We start from the raw sequence: 25,518 nt of genomic DNA on the forward strand, positions 1-25,518 counted from the left end.
ACACCATTTTCGAAACTAGACCCCACATGGAACTTATCTAGATGTGTGGTGAGCACTTTGAACCCCCCCCCCCGTGCTTCACAGAAGTTTATAACGCCCGGGCGTGAAAATAAAAAAATTGTATTTTTTCCACAAACATGATCTTTTGGTCACCAATTTTTTTTATTTTCCCAAGGGTACCCGGAGAAATTGGACCCCAAAAGTTATTGTCCAATTTGTCGTGAGTATGCTGATACCCCATATGTGGGAGAAAACTACTGTATGGGCACACGTCAGGGCTCGGAAGGGAAGTAGTGACATTTTGGAATGCAGACTTTGATGGAATGGTCTGCGGGTGTCATGTGCGTTTGGAGAGCCCCTGATGTACCTAAACTATTGAAACTCCCCACAAATGACCCCATTTTGGAAACTAGACCCCCCACGGAACTTATCTAGATGTTTGGTGAGCACTTTGAACCCCCAAGTGCTTCACAGAAGTTTATAACGCAAGGGTGTGAAAATAAAAAAATCATTTTTTTCCACAAAAATGATGTTTTTGCCCCCAATTTTTTATTTTCCTAACAGGAGAAATTGGACCCCAATAGTTATTTTGCAATTTGTCCTGAGTAGGCTGATACCCTATTTGTGGGGGTAAAGCACTGTTGGGAGAGCTTGGAAGGGAAGGAGCACCATTTGACTTTTTCAACGCAGAATTGGCTGGAATTGAGATCAGACGCCATGTTGCATTTGGAGAGCACCTGATGTGCCCAAACAGTGAAAGCCCGACAATTATAACTCCAACCCTAACCCCAACACACCCATAACCCTAATCTCAGCCCTAACTCTAGCCCTAACCCTAGCCCTAACCCTAGCTCTAATGGGAAAATGGAAATAAATAGATTTTCTTTTAATTTTATTATTTTTCCCTAACTAAGGGGGTGATAAAGGGGGGGTTGATTTACTATTTATGGCGGTTTTTATTTTTGGCGGCTGTCACACGCTAAAAGACGCTTTTTATTGTAAAAATAGTTTTTGCATTACCACATATTGAAAGCTATAATTTTTCCATATTTTGACCCACCGAGTCATGTGAGATCTTATTTTTTGCGGGACGAGCTGACGTTTTTATTGGTATCATTTTCGGGCATGTGACATTTTTTGATCGCTTTTTATTTGTGGGACGCAGAATGAACAAAAACCAGCATTTCATGAATTTCTTTTGGGGGGTGCGTTTACACCATTCCGCCTGCCGTAAAATTGATTAAGCGGTTTTATTCTTCAGGTCAGTGCGGTTACAGCGATACCTCATTTATGTTGTTTTTTATGTTTTGGCGCTTTTATGCAATGAAAACATTTTTATATAAAAAATAATTATTTTTGCATTGCTTTATTCTGCGAGCTATAACGTTTTATTTTTTCTCTGATGATGCTGTGTGGTGGCCCGATTTTTGTGGAACAAGATGACATTTTCAGCAGTACCATGGTTATTTATATCTGTCTTTTTGATCACGCGTTATTGCACTTTTTGTTCGGCGGTATGATAATAAATCAATATTTTTTGCTTCGTTTTTATTTTTATTTTTTAAGGGGTTCGCTAAAGGGGTTAACTAATGGGACAGTTTTATAGGGCGGGTCGTTACGGACATGGCGATACCAAATATGTGTACTTTTATTGTTTTTTTTTTTATTTTCAAAAAATGAATTTATTAGGGAATATTTTTTTTTTACAATCTATTTAGCTATTTTTTTAAATTATTTATATATATTTATTTATATATATTTATATATTTATATTTATTTATTTTTATTTCCAAAAGATGAATTTATTAGGGAATATATATATTTTGTTTAATTTATTTAGCGATTTTTTAAAAATTATTTTTACACTTTTTTTTAACTTTATTACATAGTCCCAGGTGGGACATCACTGTCCTGTGACAGATCGCTGATCTGTCACATCACAGATCATTGTGACAGATCAGCAATCTGTCACAGGCAGTACACTGGCTTCCTCCTTGCCTGCGCTTTGCAGGCATGAGGAAGCCAGCTCCCTGCAGGCCCCCGAAGGTCCCCATCGCCATCTTGAATTCGGGGACCTGCAGGGATAAAGCCCCCTGCAGCAGTGCTGCACATTGCGCTGCTGTGGGGGGCTCAGGGAAGCACGGAGGGAGCTCCCTACCTGCCGATGCTTCCCTTTAACCCCAGTACACCGCGATCGTGTTTGATCGCGGTGTGCAAGGGGTTAACCTGTCGGGGCAGTCCGTGACCGCCCCTGACACATTGTGCCGGGTGTCAGCTGTGATAATCATCTGACACCCGGCCATGATCAGCGGCGCTCACCACGTGGGCACCGCTGATCGCTGTGACGTACTATCCCGTCCCTGGGAATTAAGTCCCAGGGCACATGGACGGGATAGTACGTCACATGGCAGTAAGGGGTTAAAATTGTAATAAAGTAATATTTTATTGCTATTATACTCATTGGGTTTCTTATTCCTTTTTGTGGTACAAAGGCCTCTTTTATGCCTAGCTTAAGACACGCATCTATTACATTTATCTTCTAAGGAGCATCAAACGCTCTCTGGTTATTGGTATTGGGTAAACGGCTAATCGTTGTAGGCTGGATCCTGGATCTCATACCTCCCATAGCCACCCTGTAATTGATCCTATTGAACGTTCCCTGTCTCGCCGTCGTCATGTCCCTTTTCCTGATCAGTTCATCTAATGACACGTTGGCCATATTTGTTTGGAAAACCTGCACCCTACCAGCAGTAAATGTAGGAAAGAGGGCGTTCCAACGCCATGGACAATCTTCTAGATTATACAGGCCTCGCCCACACTAAAACTATTTTATTATGTTACTAACGTGATACAGAAGGGGAGATCTCAGTTTGAAATTGTTTGCAGCATGTAGTCAATGTTATACAAGCCAAAAAAATATTCTTCTATTACTAACGTAACACAGTAGGGGACATCTCACTTTGAAATTGTTTGGAGCATCTAGTCAATGTTATACAAGCCTCATTCACAGGCCCCTAAAAATCTCATCAGTTACTAACGTCATACAGTAGATGCCCCCTACTGTATGACGCCACCGGCAGCAATATCCACACTGTGCCGACTGACAGTGGAGAGCACCAAAACTGGAAGTGCATGCGGCAATGAGATTTGGATAGCCATAACAGGGTGATGCTGCGTTCCACGAGTGGGTCCTCTATCGACTAGAACTAGTAAAGACATGTGCAGTAACATCTATGAAGACATCATTTCAATGTTACTGTAAACTCTGTGATGTTTGTTACCCTACACTTTTATCCATAAGCCCTCAGTTCAAATGAGAGGGTTATTTAAATGCCCCATTACATGTGTTAAACTTACTCCTACAAAACAGGCTCTTTTCTGATGCCTTGAATCTTCTGACACTGACGATTCCATTTGCCTCCCGATGAAATCTCACCGTGGGAGGGAAATGTGTTGAGGCTGTTGCAACATCTTTAATGAATCCTTTAATAAGATGTGTAGTAGAGGGGTTACAAGGACACTAAACTTCAGGATGGCAAATTTCCAACGGATGAGAGATGATTAGTGTTGAGCATTGCGATACTGCAAATATCGGGTATCGGCTGATATTCGCTGTATCGGAATTCCGATACCGAGTACCGATATTTTTTCAATATCGGATATCGGAATCGGAAGTTCCCATAATGCAAAGAGCCGAAATGACGTCATCATGAGGCGCGGTCTGGGCGCATCATGATGCGCCGTCAGTTCGGGCCTTCTGGGGGGTCTGTGCTGACTGTCCGGGGGTCTGTACCGGCCTGCCGGGGGTCTGTGCCGACTGCCCGTGGGTCTGTGCTGACTGCTCGGGGGTCTGTGCGGACTACCGGGGGTCTGTACCGGCCTGACGGGGGGCTGTGCCGGCCTGCCGGTGGTCTGTACCGACTGTCCGGGGGTCTGTGCAGGCTGCGGGGGTCTGTACCGGCCGGCCGAGGGGCTGTGCCGGCCTGCCGTTGGTCTATACCGACTGTCCGGGGGTCTGTGCAGGCTGCGGGGGTCTGTGCTGGATCGTCCGATGGGGGGCCGGGGGGCTGTATCGGCCTGCCGGTGGTCTGTGCCGACTGTCCGGGGGTCTGTGCAGGCTGCGGGGGTCTGTGCAGGCATCGTCCGATGGGACTACAAGTCCCATCGGGCGATGCCTGCTACCATGACGGTGATTGACACATTAGCCAATGATGCGACAGTAGTACTCCCATCATCCGGCCTATGTGTTGAATGTAAAAAAAAAAAAAATACATACTTCGTACATGCTACATGCTACATACATACTACATGCATGCAACATACATACATACTACATATATACCACATATATACTACATATAAACTACATGCATGCAACATACATATATACTACATGCAACATTCATACTACATATCTACTACATGCATGCAACATACATACTACATACAGTGGGGCAAAAAAGTATTTAGTCAGTCAGCAATAGTGCAAGTTCCACCACTTAAAAAGATGAGAGGCGTCTGTAATTTACATCATAGGTAGACCTCAACTATGGGAGACAAACTGAGAAAAAAAAATCCAGAAAATCACATTGTCTGTTTTTTTTTTCATTTTATTTGCATATTATGGTGGAAAATAAGTATTTGGTCAGAAACAAAAATTTCATCTCAATACTTTGTGATATATCCTTTGTTGGCAATGACAGAGGTCAAACGTTTTCTGTAAGTCTTCACAAGGTTGCCACACACTGTTGTTGGTATGTTGGCCCATTCCTCCATGCAGATCTCCTCTAGAGCAGTGATGTTTTTGGCTTTTCGCTTGGCAACACGGACTTTCAACTCCCTCCAAAGGTTTTCTATAGGGTTGAGATCTGGAGACTGGCTAGGCCACTCCAGGACCTTGAAATGCTTCTTACGAAGCCACTACTTCGTTGCCCTGGCGGTGTGCTTTGGATCATTGTCATGTTGAAAGACCCAGCCACGTTTCATCGTCAATGCGCTTGCTGATGGAAGGAGGTTTGCACTCAAAATCTCACGATACATGGCCCCATTCATTCTTTCATGTACCCGGATCAGTCGTCCTGGCCCCTTTGCAGAGAAACAGCCCCAAAGCATGATGTTTCCACCACCATGCTTTACAGTAGGTATGGTGTTTGATGGATGCAACTCAGTATTCTTTTTCCTCCAAACACGACAAGTTGTGTTTCTACCAAACAGTTCCAGTTTGGTTTCATCAGACCATAGGACATTCTCCCAAAACTCCTCTGGATCATCCAAATGCTCTCTAGCAAACTTCAGACGGGCCCGGACATGTACAGGCTTAAGCAGTGGGACACGTCTGGCACTGCAGGATCTGAGTCCATGGTGGCGTAGTGTGTTACTTATGGTAGGCCTTGTTACATTGGTCCCAGCTCTCTGCAGTTCATTCACTAGGTCCCCCCGCGTGGTTCTGGGATTTTTGCTCACCGTTCTTGTGATCATTCTGACCCCACGGGGTGGGATTTTGCATGGAGCACCAGATCGAGGGAGATTATCAGTGGTCTTGTATGTCTTCCATTTTCTAATTATTGCTCCCACAGTTGATTTCTTCACTCCAAGCTGGTTGGCTATTGCAGATTCAGTCTTCCCAGCCTGGTGCAGGGCTACAATTTTGTTTCTGGTGTCCTTTGACAGCTCTTTGGTCTTCACCATAGTGGAGTTTGGAGTCAGACTGTTTGAGGGTGTGCACAGGTGTCTTTTTATACTGATAACAAGTTTAAACAGGTGCCATTACTACAGGTAATGAGTGGAGGAAAGAGGAGACTCTTAAAGAAGAAATTACAGGTCTGTGAGAGCCAGAAATCTTGATTGCTTGTTTCTGACCAAATACTTATTTTCCACCATAATATGCAAATAAAATGAAAAAAAAACAGACAATGTGATTTTCTGGATTTTTTTTTCTCAGTTTGTCTCCCATAGTTGAGGTCTACCTATGATGTAAATTACAGACGCCTCTCATCTTTTTAAGTGGTGGAACTTGCACTATTGCTGACTGACTAAATACTTTTTTGCCCCACTGTATATACCACATGCATGCAACATGCATGCTACATATATACCACATATATACTACATGCATGCAACATATATACAGTATATACTACATATATACCACATATATACTACATGCATGCAACATATATATATGCTACATATATACTACATGCAACATACATACTACATATATACCATATATATACTACATGCATGCAACATGTATACTACATATATACTACATGCATGCAACATACATATATACTACATGCAACATGCATACTACATATATACTACATGCATGCAACATACATACATACTACATATATACCACATGCATGCAACATGCAAACTACATATATACCACATATATACTACATGCATACTACATACACTCACTGGCCACTTTATTAGGTACACCATGCTAGTAACGGGTTGGACCCCCTTTTGCCTTCAGAACTGCCTCAATTCTTCGTGGCAGAGATTCAACAAGGTGCTGGAAGCATTCCTCAGAGATTTTGGACCATATTGACATGATGGCATCACACAGTTGGCGCAGATTTGTCGGCTGCACATCCCTGATGCGAATCTCCCGTTCCACCACATCCCAAAGATGCTCTATTGGATTGAGATCTGGTGACTGAGGAGGCCATTTGAGTACAGTGAACTCATTGTCATGTTCAAGAAACCAATCTGAGATGATTCGAGCTTTATGACATGGCGCATTATCCTGCTGAAAGTAGCCATCAGAAGTTGGGTACATTGTGGTCATAAAGGGGTGGACATGGTCAGCAACAATACTCAGGTAGGCTGTGGCGTTGCAACGATGCTCAATTGGTACCAAGGGGCCCAAAGAGTGCCAAGAAAAAATTCCCCACACCATGACACCACCACCACCAGCCTGAACCGTTGATACAAGGCAGGATGGATCCATGCTTTCATGTTGTTTACGCCAAATTCTGACCCTACCATCCGAATGTCGCAGCAGAAATCGAGACTCATCAGACCAGGCAACGTTTTTCCAATCTTCTACTGTCCAATTTCGATGAGCTTGTGCAAATTGTAGCCTCAGTTTCCTGTTCTTAGCTGAGAGGAGTGGTACCCGGTGTGGTCTTCTGCTGCTGTAGCCCATCTGCCTCAAAGTACGACGCACTGTGCGTTCAGAGATGCTCTTCTGCCTACCTTGGTTGTAACGGGTGGCAATTTGAGTCACTGTTGCCTTTCTATCAGCTCGAACCAGTCTGCCCATTCTCCTCTGACCTCTGGCATCAACAAGGCATTTCCGGCCACAGAACTGCCGCTCACTGGATTTTTTTTCTTTTTCGGACCATTCTCTGTAAACCCTAGAGATGGTTGTGCGTGAAAATCCCAGTAGATCAGCAGTTTCTGAAATACTCAGACCAGCCCTTCTGGCACCAACAATCATGCCACGTTCAAAGGCACTCAAATCACCTTTCTTCCCCATACTGATGCTCGGTTTGAACTGCAGGAGATTGTCTTGACCATGTCTACATGCCTAAATGCACTGAGTTGCCGCCATGTGATTGGCTGATTAGAAATTAAGTCTTAACACACAGTTGGACAGGTGTACCTAATAAAGTGGCCAGTGAGTGTATATACCACATGCATGCAACATACATACAGTGGGGAAAAAAAGTATTTAGTCAGTCAGCAATAGTGCAAGTTCCACCACTTAAAAAGATGAGAGGCGTCTGTAATTTACATCATAGGTAGACCTCAACTATGGGAGACAAACTGAGAAAAAAAAATCCAGAAAATCACATTGTCTGTTTTTTTTTTCATTTTATTTGCATATTATGGTGGAAAATAAGTATTTGGTCAGAAACAAGCAATCAAGATTTCTGGCACTCACAGACCTGTAACTTCTTCTTTAAGAGTCTCCTCTTTCCTCCACTCATTACCTGTAGTAATGGCACCTGTTTAAACTTGTTATCAGTATAAAAAGACACCTGTGCACACCCTCAAACAGTCTGACTCCAAACTCCACTATGGTGAAGACCAAAGAGCTGTCAAAGGACACCAGAAACAAAATTGTAGCCCTGCACCAGGCTGGGAAGACTGAATCTGCAATAGCCAACCAGCTTGGAGTGAAGAAATCAACTGTGGGAGCAATAATTAGAAAATGGAAGACATACAAGACCACTGATAATCTCCCTCGATCTGGTGCTCCACGCAAAATCCCACCCCGTGGGGTCAGAATGATCACAAGAACGGTGAGCAAAAATCCCAGAACCACGTGGGGGGACCTAGTGAATGAACTGCAGAGAGCTGGGACCAATGTAACAAGGCCTACCATAAGTAACACACTACGCCACCATGGACTCAGATCCTGCAGTGCCAGACGTGTCCCACTGCTTAAGCCTGTTCATGTCCGGGCCCGTCTGAAGTTTGCTAGAGAGCATTTGGATGATCCAGAGGAGTTTTGGGAGAATGTCCTATGGTCTGATGAAACCAAACTGGAACTGTTTGGTAGAAACACAACTTGTCGTGTTTGGAGGAAAAAGAATACTGAGTTGCATCCATCAAACACCATACCTACTGTAAAGCATGGTGGTGGAAACATCATGCTTTGGGGCTGTTTCTCTGCAAAGGGGCCAGGACGACTGATCCGGGTACATGAAAGAATGAATGGGGCCATGTATCGTGAGATTTTGAGTGCAAACCTCCTTCCATCAGCAAGGGCATTGAAGATGAAACGTGGCTGGGTCTTTCAACATGACAATGATCCAAAGCACATCGCCAGGGCAACGAAGTAGTGGCTTCGTAAGAAGCATTTCAAGGTCCTGGAGTGGCCTAGCCAGTCTCCAGATCTCAACCCTATAGAAAACCTTTGGAGGGAGTTGAAAGTCCGTGTTGCCAAGCGAAAAGCCAAAAACATCACTGCTCTAGAGGAGATCTGCATGGAGTAATGGGCCAACATACCAACAACAGTGTGTGGCAACCTTGTGAAGACTTACAGAAAACGTTTGACCTCTGTCATTGCCAACAAAGGATATATCACAAAGTATTGAGATTAAATTTTGTTTCTGACCAAATACTTATTTTCCACCATAATATGCAAATAAAATGAAAAAAAAAACAGACAATGTGATTTTCTGGATTTTTTTTTCTCAGTTTGTCTCCCATAGTTGAGGTCTACCTATGATGTAAATTACAGACGCCTCTCATCTTTTTAAGTGGTGGAACTTGCACTATTGCTGACTGACTACTTTTTTTCCCCACTGTATATACTACATATATACTACATGCAACATACATACTACATGCATGCAACATACATACATACAACATATATACTACATGCATACTGCATATATACTACATGCATGCAACATACATATCTACTACATGCAACATGCATACTACATATATACTACATGCATGCAACATACATACTACATATATACCACATGCATGCAACATGCATACTACATATATGCCACATATATACTACATGCATGCAACATACATATATACTACATATATACTACATGCAACATACATACTACTTATATACTACATGCATGCAACATACATACATACATACTACATATATACCACATGCATGCAACATGCATACTACATATATACCACATACTGTATATACTACATGCATGCAACATACATACTACATGCATGCAACATACATACAACATATATACTACATGCATGGAACACGCATACTACATGCATGCAACATACATATATACTACATGCATACTACATATATACTACATGCATGCAACATACATACTACATATATACCACATGCATGCAACATGCAAACTACATATATACCACATATATACCACATGCATACTACATACATATATACCACATGCATGCAACATACATACATATAACATATACTACATGCATGCAACATGTATACTACATATATACTACATGCATGCAACATACATACATACTACATATATACCACATGCATGCAACTTGCATACTACATACAGTATATACTACATGCATGCAACATACATACTACATATATACCACATGCATGCAACATGCAAACTACATATATACCACATATATACTACATGCATACTACATATATACCACATGCATGCAACATACATACATACTACATATATACCACATGCATGCAACTTGCATACTACATACAGTATATACTACATGCATGCAACATACATATAACATACTGTATATACTACATGCATGCAACATGCATACTACATATATACTACATGCATGCAACATACATACTACATACATACTACATATATACTACATGCATACTACATATATACCACATGCATGCAACATACATATATACAACATATATACCACATGCATGCAACATGCATACTACATATATACCACATATATACTACATGCATGCAACATGCATACTACATATATACCACATATATACTACATGCATGCAACATACATACAACATATATACTACATGCATGCAACATACATATGTACAACATATATACTACATGCAACATACATACTACATATATACTACATGCATGCAACATACATATATACTACATGCAACATGCATACTACATATATACTACATGCATGCAACATACATTCATACATACTACATATATACCACATGCATGCAACATGCATACTACATATATACCACATATATACTACATGCATGCAACATACATATATACTACATACAATACATTCATACAATACATACATATAGACATACAGTACATATAACATAGAGTACATACTCACCATCACTTGTCACTTTGATCCCCGAAGCCATTGTCATATGTGGAATAAATATTAAAATAACAAACCACCAATATACTTACCCCTGATCCGCAGAAGTCCACGAGTGTCCCACGACGATCTTGCGTGGAGAACAGCAGCATCAGCTGATGCTACCGTTCTCTACGGGCTCCAGGAATCCAGTGTCGGGAGGTAGGTATCCTTCCGCACTGCATTCCTCTGCCACTGTAAAAAAAATCCCTAGTCTCACTTTATGGCAAAAGCTGCATGGGAAATTTCTCACACAGCAATGCCATAAAATGAGACTAGGGACTTTTTTTTCTTTTTACAGTGGCGGAGGAATACAGGGCGGAAGGATACCTACCTCACGACACTGGTTTCCTGGAGCCCGTAGAGAATGGTAGCATCAGCTGATGCTGCTGTTCTCCACGCAAAATCATCGTGGGACACTCGTGGACTTCTGCGGATCAGGGGTAAGTATATTGGTGGTTTGTTATTTTAATATTTATTCCATAGATGACAATGGCTTCGGGGATCAAAGTGACAAGTGATGGTGAGTATGTACTCTATGTTATATGTACTGTATGTCTATATGTATGTATTGTATGAATGTATTGTATGTAGTATATATGTATGTTGCATGCATGTAGTATATATGTAGTATATATGTAGTATGCATGTTGCATGCATGTGGTATATATGTAGTATGTATGTATGTTGCATGCATGTAGTATATATGTATGTTGCATGCATGTAGTATATATGCAGTATATATCTAGTATGCATGTTGCATGCATGTGGTATATATGTAGTATGTATGTAGTATGTATGTTGCATGTAGTATATATGTATTATATATGTATGTTGCATGCATGTAGTATATATGTGGTATATATGTAGTATATATGTATGTTGCATGCATGTAGTATATATGTGGTATATATGTAGTATGCATGTTGCATGCATGTAGTATATATGTATGTTGCATGCATGTAGTATATATGCATGTTGCATGCATGTGGTATATATGTAGTATGCATGTAGTATATATGTGGTATATATGTAGTATGTATGTTGCATGTGGTATATATGTAGTATATATGTATGTTGCATGCATGTAGTATATATGTGGTATATATGTAGTATGCATGTTGCATGCATGTAGTATATATGTTGTATATATGTATGTTGCATGCATGTGGTATATATGTAGTATGCATGTAGTATATATGTAGTATGTATGTAGTATGTATGTATGTTGCATGCATGTAGTATATATGTAGTATGTATGTTGCATGTAATATATATGTAGTATATATGTATGTTGCATGCATGTAGTATATATGTAGTATGTATGTTGCATGTAGTATATATGTTGTATATATGTAGTATGCATGTTGCATGCATGTAGTATATATGTTGTATGTATGTATGTATGTTGCATGCATGTACTATATATGTGGTATATATAGTATGCATGTTGCATGCATGTGGCATATATGTAGTATGTATGTTGCATGCATGTAGTATATATGTAGTATGCATGTTGCATGTAGTATATATATGTATGTCGCATGCATGTAGTATATATGTGGTATATATGTAGTATGCATGTTGCATGCATGTAGTATATATGTTGTATGTATGTATGTTGCATGCATGTAGTATATAGCTGGTATATATGTAGTATGCATGTTGCATGCATGTAGTATATATGTTGTATATATGTATGTTCCATGCATGTGGTATATATGTAGTATGCATGTAGTATATATGTGGTATATATGTAGTATGTATGTTGCATGCATGTAGTATATATGTTGTATAAATGTAGTATGCATGTTGCATGCATGTAGTATACACTCACTGGCCACTTTATTAGGTACACCTGTCCAACTGTGTGTTAAGACTTAATTTCTAATCAGCCAATCACATGGCGGCAACTCAGTGCATTTAGGCATGTAGACATGGTCAAGACAATCTCCTGCAGTTCAAACCGAGCATCAGTATGGGGAAGAAAGGTGATTTGAGTGCCTTTGAACGTGGCATGATTGTTGGTGCCAGAAGGGCTGGTCTGAGTATTTCAGAAACTGCTGATCTACTGGGATTTTCACGCACAACCATCTCTAGGGTTTACAGAGAATGGTCCGAAAAAGAAAAAAAATCCAGTGAGCGGCAGTTCTGTGGCCGGAAATGCCTTGTTGATGCCAGAGGTCAGAGGAGAATGGGCAGACTGGTTCGAGCTGATAGAAAGGCAACAGTGACTCAAATTGCCACCCGTTACAACCAAGGTAGGCAGAAGAGCATCTCTGAACGCACAGTGCGTCGAACTTTGAGGCAGATGGGCTACAGCAGCAGAAGACCACACTGGGTACCACTCCTCTCAGCTAAGAACAGGAAACTGAGGCTACAATTTGCACAAGCTCATCGAAATTGGACAGTAGAAGATTGGAAAAACGTTGCCTGGTCTGATGAGTCTCGATTTCTGCTGCGACATTCGGATGGTAGGGTCAGAATTTGGCGTAAACAACATGAAAGCATGGATCCATCCTGCCTTGTATCAACGGTTCAGGCTGGTGGTGGTGGTGTCATGGTGTGGGGAATTTTTTCTTGGCACTCTTTGGGCCCCTTGGTACCAATTGAGCATCGTTGCAACGCCACAGCCTACCTGAGTATTGTTGCTGACCATGTCCATCCCTTTATGACCACAATGTACCCAACATCTGATGGCTACTTTCAGCAGGATAATGCGCCATGTCATAAAGCTCGAATCATCTCAGATTGGTTTCTTGAACATGACAATGAGTTCACTGTACTCAAATGGCCTCCTCAGTCACCAGATCTCAATCCAATAGAGCATCTTTGGGATGTGGTGGAACGGGAGATTCGCATCAGGGATGTGCAGCCGACAAATCTGCGCCAACTGTGTGATGCCATCATGTCAATATGGTCCAAAATCTCTGAGGAATGCTTCCAGCACCTTGTTGAATCTCTGCCACGAAGAATTGAGGCAGTTCTGAAGGCAAAAGGGGGTCCAACCCGTTACTAGCATGGTGTACCTAATAAAGTGGCCAGTGAGTGTATATGTGGTATATATGTAGTGTGCATGTTGCATGCATGTGGTATATATGTAGTATGTAGGTTGCATTCATGTTGTATATATGTAGTATGCATGTTGCATGTAGTATATCTGTATGTTGCATGCATGTAGTATATATGTGGTATATATGTAGTATGCATGTTGCATGCATGTGGTATATATGTAGTATGCATGTAGTATATATGTGGTATATATGTAGTATGTATATTGCATGCATGTAGTATATATGTTGTATATATGTAGTATGCATGTTGCATGCATGTACAGTCATGGCCAAAAGTTTAGAGAATGACACAAATATTATATTTTCACATGATCTGCTGCCCTCTGGTTTTTATGTGTGTTTGTCAGATGTTTTTATCACATACAGAAATATAATTGCAATCATATTACGAGTAACAAAAGGTTATATTGACAGTTAGAATGAGTTAATGCAGCAAGTCAATATTTGCAGTGTTGACCCTTCTTCTTCAGGACCTCAGCAATTCTCCCTGGCATGCTCTCAATCAACTTCTGGATCAAATCCTGACTGATAGCAGTCCATTCTTGCAAAATCAATGCTTTTATTTTGTCTGAATTTGAAGGTTTTTGTTTGTCCACCCGTCTCTTGATGATTGACCACAAGTTCTCAATGGGATTAAGATCTGGGGAGTTTCCAGGCCATGGTCCCAAAATCTCTGTTTTGTTCCCTGAGCCATTTAGTCATCACTAGAGTTGAGCGAAACGGGTCGAAAAATTTCAAAAGTCGCCGACTTTTAACAAAGTCGGGTTTCATGAAACGAAACCTGACCCTAGGATGAGGTCGGCCACAAGGTCGGCGACTTACGCGCCAAAGTCGCGTTTCAAAAGTTTGTTTTGCGCTCTTTTTCAGCCAATCAGGATCCACGGACACTGTGGGCAACGTGATGACATAGGCAGGGGTCACCACCATCTTTCAGAAGGGCATGCAAGCGATTGGCTTGCTTTGGTGGGCGTCACAGGGGGTATAAAAGGGCGTGCACGCCGACCGCCATCTTACTTCTGCCGATCTCAGTATAGGGAGAGGTTGCTGCTGATTCTGTAGGGAGAACGTTAGGCAGGGAAGAAGACAAAAAAACTGCTTCTGCTGCTAGCGATTTGGCCTGCACAACACACCAGTCACTGTGTGTGCAGTGCAAGGGGAGGCTATATAGTGGTGTATCAGTGGTGTTGGTTGTTGGGCTGCCTTCTAAGGCTTCCTGACATTCCTGCATTGCTGTTTACCCACTGCTCCGCAAACTGCTTTTTTAGAAGCAATCCCAATTTTTTTTTTTTGTCCTGCTGAGAAAAAAAAAAACTGCTTCTGCTGCTAGCAATTTGGCCTGCACAACACACCAGTCACTGTGTGTGCAGTGCAAGGGGAGGCTATATTGTGGTGTATCAGTGGTGTTGGTTGTTGGGCTGCCTTTTAAGGCTTCCTGACAGGCTGGCATTGCTGTTTACCCACTGCTCCGCAAACTGCTTTTTTAAAAGCAATCCAATCTCCCTTATCCTCTAGTCACTTTTGTCACAGCTGTGCCATCGAGCCTGTCACATAGCGCTCAGATATTCATTGGGCCTCACACAATCCAAAAGTGTCCAGTGTCCAAAAGTGTGTGCAGAGATTCAAAATCTCCCTTATCCTCTAGTCACTTTGGTCACAGCTGTGCCATCGAGCCTGTCACATAGCGCTCAGATATTCATTGGGCCTCACACAATTCAAAAGTGTCCAGTGTCTAAAAGTGTGTGCAGAGATTCAAAATCTCCCTTATCCTCTAGTCACTTTGGTCACAGCTGTGCCATCGAGCCTGTCACATAGCGCTCAGATATTCATTGGGCCTCACACAATCCAAAAGTGTCCAGTGTCTAAAAGTGTGTGCAGAGATTCAAAATCTCCCTTATCCTCTAGTCACTTTGGTCACAGCTGTGCCATCGAGCCTGTCACATAGCGCTCAGATATCAGTGGGCCTCACACAATCCAAAACGTCCAGTGTCCAAAAGTGTGTGCAGAGATTCAAAATCTGCCTAATCCTCTAGTCACTTTGGTCACAGCTGTGCTATCGAGCCTGTCACATAGCGCTCAGATATTCATTGGGCCTCACACAATCCAAAAGTGTCCAGTGTCCAAAAGTGTGTGCCGAGATTCAAAATCTCCCTTATCCTCTAGTCACTTTGGTCACAGCTGTGCCATCGAGCCTGTCACATAGCGCTCAGATATTCATTGGGCCTCACACAATCCAAAAGTGTCCAGTGTCTAAAAGTGTGTGCAGAGATTCAAAATCTCCCTTATCCTCTAGTCACTTTGGCCACAGCAGCTGTGCCATCGAGCCTGTCACATAGCGCTCAGATATTCATTGGGCCTCACACAATCCAAAAGTGTCCAGTGTCTAAAAGTGTGTGCAGAGATTCAAAATCTCCCTTATCCTCTAGTCACTTTGGTCACAGCTGTGCCATCGAGCCTGTCACATAGCGCTCAGATATCAGTGGGCCTCACACAATCCAAAAGTGTCCAGTGTCCAAAAGTGTGTGCAGAGATTCAAAATCTCCCTTATCCTCTAGTCACTTTGGTCACAGCAGCTGTGCCATCGAGCCTGTCACATAGCGCTCAGATATTCATTGGGCCTCACACAATCCAAAAGTGTCCAGTGTCCAAAAGTGTGTGCAGAGATTCAAAATCTCCCTTATCCTCTAGTCACTTTGGTCACAGCTGTGCCATCGAGCCTGTGACATAGCGCTCAGATATCAGTGGGCCTCACACAATCCAAAAGTGTCCAGTGTCCACAAGTGTCTGCAGAAATTCAAAATCTCCCCTGTCCTATAGACACCTTGTACCTTGTTTTACATTACTATATAGTTTGTTGGATTTTGTCTACATTTCTACCAAAAATGAGGAAGGCTGGTGGAAGAGGCCGTGGAATTGGGCGGGGGTTGGCAGCTGGTAATGATGGTGTTGGTGGTGGATCTGATGGTAGTGGCAAGAGCAAAATAGGACCGAATGCAGGAGGTGTTGAGCCTGCGTCATCGTCTGGCTACATAAGGCCTCGAACGCTTAGTTTTCTAGGAGTTGGCAAACCGCTTTTAAAGCCAGAGCATCAGGAAAAAGTTTTGTCTTACATTGCTGACTCAGCCTCCAGCTCTATCGCCTCCTCTTCTTCAGTTGTAAAAAGTAAAAGCACTGAGTGGTCATTGGAGGCTCATGTTCATGAACCACACCTTTCCTTGTGTCCTTCACCCCAACCAAGATTGAAGGATGACGCAGGCCATACTACTGATTACTCCATGGAGCTGTTTTCACATACCATGCCTGGATTATCAAGTCAAATGGTGAATTACCCAGGCCAAGATGAATCTGACATGGAGTGCACTGATGCACAGCCGCTGATGGATGATTCTGCTGGTACATTCACTCAGGGCACTACATTGTCCTCGCAGTGTACAGAGCCAGATTCTGACCCTGATGAGACTCAGGTGCCCCTTCCCGCACACTATACCACCATACACGGTGACACAGAGGAAGGTGCACATGACATAGAAGAGGAGGTGATGAATGACCCAGTTGTTGACCCAGATTGGCATCCATTGGGGGAAGAGGGTGCTGCTTCCAATAGCTCAGATGAGGAGCATCCACAGCAGACATCGACATCGCAACAGCTGTTACCTGGCAGGCCCGGAGCACTCCAAAGACAGGTTCCAAACATCAAAAGAGTTGCTGGACAGCTTGTCCAGAGGGTCAAAAGATCACAGCGTGCTAGGCCGCAAAATGTCTGCCAAAGTAGGAAGAGTGCAGTGTGGCACTTTTTTGAACAAAATCCTCATGATCAGGCCAAGGTTATCTGTAAGACATGCGCAAAGACCTTTAGCCGAGGGAAAAATCTGAAAAATTTGAATACCAGTTGCATGCTTAGACATTTAACCAGCATGCACTTGCAAGCGTGGACACAACACCAAACCTCAAGTGCCACATGTGCAACTGATCACAACGAAGGTAGTCAGCAACGCTACATTGTTTCCCCCACTGTAAGCCCACCGGTTAGCACAGCAGCAAATGTTGAGGTGTCGTTGCAAGGCCACAGCAGTCAGGGAATCCCACTGTTATATCAACGAAAGACTGATTCTAGGCCATCAGAAAGAACACCAACTCCATCACCATCATCAACCCTCTCTCAGTCCGCCCTGTCCACCGCTACTTCCACCATATGCAGCTCTCAAGTCCAGCTCACCCTCCCAGACACTATGAGTAGGTCAAGAAAGTACTCAGTCTCTCATCCGCGTACACTGGGTTTGAACGCCCACATTGCCAAACTAATCTCATTTGAGATGATGCCCTTTCGGTTGGTGGAAAGCACAGCTTTCCGCGAACTCATGGCCTATGCAGTACCACGCTATGACCTACCCAGTCACCACTTCTTCTCTCGCAAAGCCATCCCAGCCCTCCACCATCATGTGAAAGACCGCATTGTCCATGCACTCAAGTAGTCAGTGAGCGGAAAGGTGCACCTCACAACTGATGCATGGTCCAGTCGGCATGGCCAAGGTTGTTACGTGTCCATCACTGCGCACTGGGTTAATGTGGTGGATGCAGGGTCCACAGGGGACAGCGGTGGTGGGACAGTGCTGCCTAGCCCACGGTATAGGAAACAGTTGGCTGTAGGCGTTCGACCCTCCTCCTCCTCCAGAAGCGAAAGCTCGCCCACAGAGCGCAGTCGTACGAGCACTCCATCTGCAGCTGCCACTGTTGCACACGAGGTGTCCCCCTATCGAGCAGCTAGTGGAAAGCGTCAGCAGGCTGTGTTGCAGATGATGTGTTTGGGCGACAGACACACCGCCGAGGTGCTGGCCGAGTACTTGAAGCGACAAACTGAGTCATGGCTGGACAGTGTACATCTTGAGGCAGGCAAGGTAGTTAGTGATAACGGCCGTAATTTTGTGGCAGCCATAGCCCTTTCAAAACTCAGCCACATACCTTGCTTGGCTCACACCTTGAACCTGGTGGTGCAGTGCTTCCTCAAAAATTATCCGGAGTTAACAGCCCTGCTCCAGAAGGTGCGAAGACTGTGCGCGCACATCCGCCGGTCGCCTGTACACTCCGTTCGTATGCAGAAGCTGCAGCGATTGCTCCACCTTCCCAACCACCGCCTCATTATCGACATTGCAACAAGGTGGAACTCCACCCTGCACATGGTGGAGCGGCTGTGCGAGCAGAGGCAGGCCATAATGCATTTGTGGGAGGATACACGGCCAGGCACTTTGAGAGCAGACATGGAGTTGACAGGTGTGCAGTGGTCGAAGCTGAAAGACCTCTGTAAAGTCCTTCAGTGTTTTGAGGAATGCACACGGCTGGTAAGCGCAGACGACGCCATCCTAAGCATGAGCATCCCACTTATGCGTCTGCTCATGCAAACTTTGACGCACCTTAAGGAGCAGGCGTCTGCAGCCAATGTTGATGAGGAGGAAGAGGAGGAGGGAATCCTTGATGACATTCAGCCATTGTCTGCTCAGGGACCTCTCCTGGACGAGGTGGAGGAAGAAGAGGAGGAGGAGGATGATGATGGGGATGATTACTTAGGGGAGGAGGATGCATCTCGTGGGGCAAGTGAAAATGTTGGCGTGGCAAGGTCTGGTACAGGGTTTGTGCGTGACTGGAGGGATGTGGATTTGCCAGAAAGTGCTCCTCCACCCAGCACTCGCAGTGCATCATTGACACCGGGAACATTGGCCCACATGTCAGATTATGCCTTGCAGATCCTTAAAAGGGACCCCCGCATTGCCAAAATGATGAATGATGACGACTACTGGTTGGCCAGCATCCTGGATCCACGCTATAAAGGCAAATTACAAAACATCATGCCACAGGAGAACCTTGACCTAATATTGGCTAATAAACAAGCAACTCTGGTAAATCGGTTGCTTGAGGCATTCCCAGCACACAACAGCGGTGATGGTTCTCACACGAGCCGTACGGGCCGGGGGCAGCTTGGCAGAGGTGTTCGTGGTGCACACAACAGAAGTGGCGTTGGAGACAGGGGTTTCATGACAATGTTGTGGACTGATTTTTCAAATACCGCTCACACAACTGGTAATACTGCATCGATGGAAAGTGACAGGAGACAGCAGTTGTCAACTATGGTTACAAACTACTTTTCCTCCCATATCGATGTTCTCCCACACAGGTCATTCCCCTTTGACTATTGGGCCGCTAAACTGGACACCTGGCCTGAATTGGCCCAATATGCCTTACAGGAGCTCGCTTGCCCAGCTGCAAATGTGCTATCGGAAAGAGTCTTGAGTGCAGCTGGATCAATCCTGACAGAAAAAAGGACCCGTCTGTCAACCCAAAATGTGGATGATCTAACCTTCATTAAAATGAACCATGCATGGGTTTCCAAGGATTTTGTCCCACCTTCCCCTGATGACACATAGGGTGACAGAAAAATGGCTTGCTTTGGTCCACCTCTTCCTGGGACTTCACCTATTTCGCCTTTTGCATCAGCTGAATATCCAACATCAACATATGCCACTTTCTAAAACTCCCTAACTGTGCTGCCTCCCCCCCCATGGCCGGGGTCACCACCTAGCACACGACACCGTGCGAGTGCCGTTGCCCTGGACAGGTGGGTAGGCCGACTCTTGGGCGCGGGCACTGGCACAGGGTCCCTCATAGTGCAATCAAGTGTCTCTGACGGTGGTGGTGCACACCCGCCGTCAGACACACCGCTGTACTATGAGGGGCCCAGTGCCAGTACCAACGCCCACGAGTGGGCCCCCCTTGCTTGGGCAGGGCCCCAGCATTTGCAATCTTTACCTCTCCCTGCTCCTCCGCTGTGTAATCTGGGCCGTCAAATCCATACTGTGCCTGACACCGTCTGAGCCTGCCTCCTGATGTATAGACATATATTTTGAATGTGTACGCTATCCATACATGTTATCCGGGGAAACGGTACCCTTTCTAACCTTTGTGCAATCACGTGCAATCCATACTGGGCCTAACACCGTCTGAGCCTGCCTCCTGATGTATAGACATATATTTTGAATGTGTACGCTATCCATACATGTTATCTGGGGATACGGTACCCTTTCTCACCTTTGTGCAATCACGTGTAATCCATACTGGGCGTGAGAACGGCTGGCGAGCTGTTAAGCAAGCTACAGCACCTGTGGTTTGCACACGTAAGTTTTTCATTTTTTCAGGAATGACGGTTAGGCCTAATTCCGGAACTGCGGTTGACCTGCACTTACTGGGAAATCATTGTTCGCGGGTAATAATTGTAATCAGTGATCCCCATCACTAACGTTGTTCAGCGGGTTATCTGCACCTGTAAGCGACAAACGCTGGCCTTTTCAGTGTAGCGCACATGCAGCCACGGACATGTAAGGGCATGACACACCAGTTATTGGCCAATCTCATGTGCCAGAGCCTCACATGTCCCTCCAGTAAGCCGGACTCGGACCGCGGGGCATGACGGAGTCTCGTTCGTTAACGGAATTAAGCTTGCAATGTGTGCATCTGTTCTGTAGCTGGCATGGTTGAGGTTTCCCAGGTGGAGTCGAATTTAACCGTAGGCTCCACTCCTGGTGGTGCCCTTCTGGACATTCCTTTAAGGTTCAGCTTTGCAACCATACTGCCCACGTAAAACAAACACTTTGCCTTCATGAACGCTGTTTGGAGGGTCATGACTCGTGGGAATAACGCCGCCCAATTAGTTAACCTGCTAGAGAGATCCTTCGTTGCTCCCAAGCATGACATCACACTCCCTAGGAAGAAGGTAATGCCACTGTGGCGACCGTACTCCTGGGGGCGACACAAGTGCACTGATGCCCAGCCACTGCTCGATGAATCTGCTGGTACATTGACCCAGACCACTACATTCCCCTCGCACGCTACACGGCCTGAATCTGACCCTGATGAAACTCAGGTTACCCTTCCCATATACAGTTCCATCTTACACGGTGACAAAGAGGAAGCTGCAGATGAAAGTGCAGGTTCGGCCCACCCGCCATCAGGCACACCACCATACTATCAGGGGCCCTGTGCCAGTGCCATCGCCAACGAGTGGGCCCCCCTGCTTGCCCAGGATCACAGCACTTGCAAAGTTGAAATACTGTGCAGTGAGATGGAAGATGGGGACGACGAGGAGTCTAGACTAGTACAGGGATTCCCTAGCGAGGAGACTTATTTGATTGTTTTCAATGTTGGGACAGCAATTTTTGGGGAGCACTATACTCTGGAGAATGATAGATGGGGCCCACCATACACTGGAACATTCCAAAGGTGGACATCAGACACTGGAACAGCATTTACAGGGCCCATTATACACTAGAGCATTAGAAATGGGGCCCATTATGTTTGGAGCATTATTTGGGCCCATAAGACAGTGGAGCTTCATCCATGGGGACCAACATATACTGTAGCATTATGTGGAGCTCATCATATACTGTTTCAAACATTATATGGGACCAATGATTCTGTATGGAGAAATAGATGGGCCTCGTCATGAGATGTAAAAAGTGAGGTATTTTTCATTGTACTATACCGCTACTTCTCTGCCGTATCGGAGCATGATGAGTTGTGGTATGTGTTAAAGGGGCGCTCTTTTGCTCAGGGCACATGAAAACCTGGAGCCAGCCCTCCCCCTCCACAACTTTAGCCAAATAATCCCCATTTTTCAGTGCGTAACTTGTATTATGAAGTTAATTAAGGTTGACAAGCTTAAGTAAGAAGAAATGATGCTTTTGGCATTCAAATGGGCACTGTAGGTGTGTTTCCTGTCCTCCTCTCACTGCCGACTTTTATTCCCCATTGACTTACATTGGGTTTCGTGTTTCGGGACGACCCCGACTTTTCCCTATAATCGGACGATCTTGCTCGACCCGACTTTTGGAAAAGTCGGGTTTCACGAAACGAAACTCGACCCTAAAAAACCAAAAGTCGCTCAACTCTAGTCATCACCTTTGCTTTATGGCAAGGTGCTCCATCATGTTGAAAAAGGCATTGTTGATCGCCAAACTGCTCTTGGACGGTTGGGAGAAGTTGCTCTTGGAGGACATTCTGGTACCATTCTTTATTCATGGCTGTGTTTTTAGGCAAGACTGAGAGAGAGCCCATTCCCTTGGCTGCGAAGCAACCCCACACATGAATGGTTTCAGGATGCTTGACAGTTGGCATGAGACAAGACTGGTGGTAGCGCTCACCTGGCCTTCTCCGAATAAGCCGTTTTCCAGATGTCCCAAACAATCGAAAAGGGGATTCATCAGAGAAAATGACTTTACCCCAGTCCTCAGCAGTCCACTCCCTGTACCTCTTGCAGAATATCTGTCTGTCCATGATGTTTTTTCTGGAGAGAAGTGGCTTCTTTGCTGCCCTCCTTGAGACCAGGCCTTGCTCCAAGAGTCTCCGCCTCACAGTGCATGCAGATGCACTCACACCTGCCTGCTGCCATTCCTGAGCAAGCTCTGCACTGCTGGTAGCCCGATCCCGCAGCTGAAACACTTTTAAGAGATGGTCCTGGCGCTTGCTGGTCTTTCTTGGGCGCCCTGGAGCCTTTTTGGGAACAAGGGAACCTCTCTCCTTGAAGTTCTTGATGATGCGATAGATTGTTGACTGAGGTGCAATCTTTCTAGCTGCGATACTCTTCCCTGTTAGGCCATTTTTGTGCAGTGCAATGATGACTGCACGTGTTTCTTTAGAGATAACCATGGTTAACAGAAGAGAAACAATGATGCCAAGCACCAGCCTCCTTTTAAAGTGTCCAGTGGTGTCATTCTTACTTAATCATGACAGATTGATCTCCAGCCCTGTCCTCATCAACACCCACACCTGTGTTAATGGAGCAATCACTGAAACGATGTTAGCTGGTCCTTTTAAGGCAGGGCTGCAATGATGTTGAAATGTGTTTTGGGGGATAAAGTTAATTTTCTAGGCAAATATGGACTTTGCAAGTAATTGCTGTTAAGCTGATCACTCTTTATAACATTCTGGAGTATATGCAAATTGCCATTAGAAAAAATGAAGCAGTAGACTTTGTAAAAATTAATATTTGTGCCATTCTCTAAACTTTTGGCCATGACTGTAGTATATATGTAGTATGTATGTTGCATGCATGTAGTATATATGTGGTATATATGTAGTATGCATGTTGCATGCATGTGGTATATATGTAGTATGTATGTATGTTGCATGCATGTGGTAAATATGTAGTATGCATGTAGTATATATGTTGTATATATGTAGTATGCATGTTGCATGCATGTAGTATATATGTAGTATATATGTATGTTGCATGCATGTAGTATATATGTGGTATATATGTAGTATGCATGTTGCATGCATGTGGTATATATGTAGTATGTATGTTGCATGAATGTAGTATATATGTAGTATGCATGTTGCATGTAGTATATATGTATGTTGCATGCATGTAGTATATATGTGGTATATATGTATGTTGCATGCATGTGGCATATATGTAGTATATATGTAGTATGTATGTTGCATGCATGTAGTATATATGTAGTATGTACGTTGCATGTTGTATATATGTTGTGTATATGTATGTTACATGCATGTAGTATATATGTAGTATGTATGTTGCATGTAGTATATATGTTGTATATATGCATGTTGCATGCATTTAGTATATATGTAGTATGCATGTTGCATGTAGTATATATGTAGTATGCATGTTGCATGCATGTGGTATATATGTAGTATGTATGTATGTTGCATGCATGTAGTATGTATGTAGCATGTATGTAGTATGTATGTTGCATGTATGTAGCATGTAGTATGTATGTATGTTGTATGTATGTTGTATGAATGTAGTATATATGTAGTATGTATGTAGTATGTATGCTGCATGTATGTAGCATGTATGTAGTATGTATGTAGCATGTATGTAGTATGTATTTTTTTTTTGTACATTCAACACATTAGCCGGATGATGGGACTACTACTGTCCCATCATTGGCTAATGTGTCAATCACCGTCATGGTAGCAGGCATCGCCCGATGGGACTTGTAGTCCCATCGGACGATCCTGCACAGACCTCCACAGCCTGCACAGACCCCGGACAGTCGGTACAGACCCCCGCAGCCTGCACAGACCCCCGGACAGTCGGTACAGACCACCGGCAGGTGGCACAGCCCCCTGGCAGGCCGGTACAGACCCCCGGCAGTCCGCACAGACCCCCGGGCAGTCGTCACAGACCTCCGGAAGGTCCGTACACCCCCCCGAGAGGCTGTACAAGGACAGAAAAGGGTTTTTCTTATTCCGATACCGGAAGTCCCATAGACTTGAATGGGACTTCCAGTATCGGAATCGGCGATACCCGATACTTTTTTCGTATTGGGCCGATACCATCCGATCCGATATTTTAGGGTATCGGATGGTATTGCTCAACACTACAGTCCACATCTGACCCTCAAAATAGAAGCCCTATTATGCCCCTGTGCATCCCGACACATTTTGTCAGTAAGTTACTCTTCAGGGCACCTATTAGCACTTGATGGGCATACTAACAAAGTAACAACTGTATGGGCTGCCTCCTTGAGTACAGCAGAAATTCTTTTGTAACCTTGGCCAGATGTGTGCCTTGCCTTAATCCTGTCTCTGAGCTCCTTGGCCAGTT

General features: G+C 44.1%; 1 protein-coding gene across 7 annotated transcripts in view; it reads left to right on the forward strand.

Moving 5' to 3' along the window:
- LOC141095453 (ATP-dependent translocase ABCB1-like) overlaps nt 1–25,518 on the forward strand; it is a 724,951-nt gene that overhangs the window by 316,755 nt on the left and 382,678 nt on the right. The gene's annotated exons all lie outside the window — the stretch shown is intronic.

The sequence above is a fragment of the Dendrobates tinctorius genome, unplaced genomic scaffold (genome assembly GCF_039654945.1).
Source record: "Dendrobates tinctorius isolate UK_male_01 unplaced genomic scaffold, ASM3965494v1 ptg000070l, whole genome shotgun sequence".
Taxonomy (NCBI): Eukaryota; Metazoa; Chordata; class Amphibia; order Anura; family Dendrobatidae; genus Dendrobates; species Dendrobates tinctorius.